At 64.1% G+C, this 393-nt stretch overlaps 1 non-coding gene across 1 annotated transcript in view; it reads left to right on the top strand.

The window, feature by feature from the left end:
* The first annotated feature begins 340 nt into the window (after positions 1 to 340).
* Positions 341 to 393, top strand: part of LOC142751431 (5.8S ribosomal RNA) — a 154-nt gene continuing 101 nt past the window's right edge. Inside the window, exon 1 of the ribosomal RNA XR_012882977.1 lies at positions 341 to 393. This exon is cut by the window's right edge and continues 101 nt beyond it. This is a non-coding gene — a ribosomal RNA (5.8S ribosomal RNA).

Raw genomic sequence — 393 nt, 5'->3', positions numbered from 1 at the left:
CTCACGAGAGGGGGCCGAGCGCCCGGGCAACAGGGCCCATGATAAACCCCCCACGATTCGGCAGGCGCTGGGCACCCGCTCTGGCCGCCTCTCTCCAGGGTTGTCGGTCTGGCTCTCCCTTCTCCTCCAAGAAGGCGAGAGACAAGGTGGAGAGAGGTGTGGACCGGGGACGGGTCCCGCGCTGTCGGAGGGGACGCTCCAAAGGTAAAGCCGCGCCCAGTGTTTGAAATGTCTAACCGGCCGACATGGTTGCCAGGCAGAGAGCAGCGAGAACGCCTGAACAAAACCCGAAGGGCGGAGAGGGTGGCTTCCAAGGCACCCTTTCGCCAGAGTCAGACGCGACTCTTAGCGGTGGATCACTCGGCTCGCGCGTCGATGAAGAACGCAGCTAGC

Source organism: Rhinoderma darwinii, chromosome 3 (assembly GCF_050947455.1).
Source record: "Rhinoderma darwinii isolate aRhiDar2 chromosome 3, aRhiDar2.hap1, whole genome shotgun sequence".
NCBI classification, from domain to species: Eukaryota; Metazoa; Chordata; class Amphibia; order Anura; family Rhinodermatidae; genus Rhinoderma; species Rhinoderma darwinii.
This window is presented reverse-complemented; position numbering and strand designations above follow the sequence as displayed.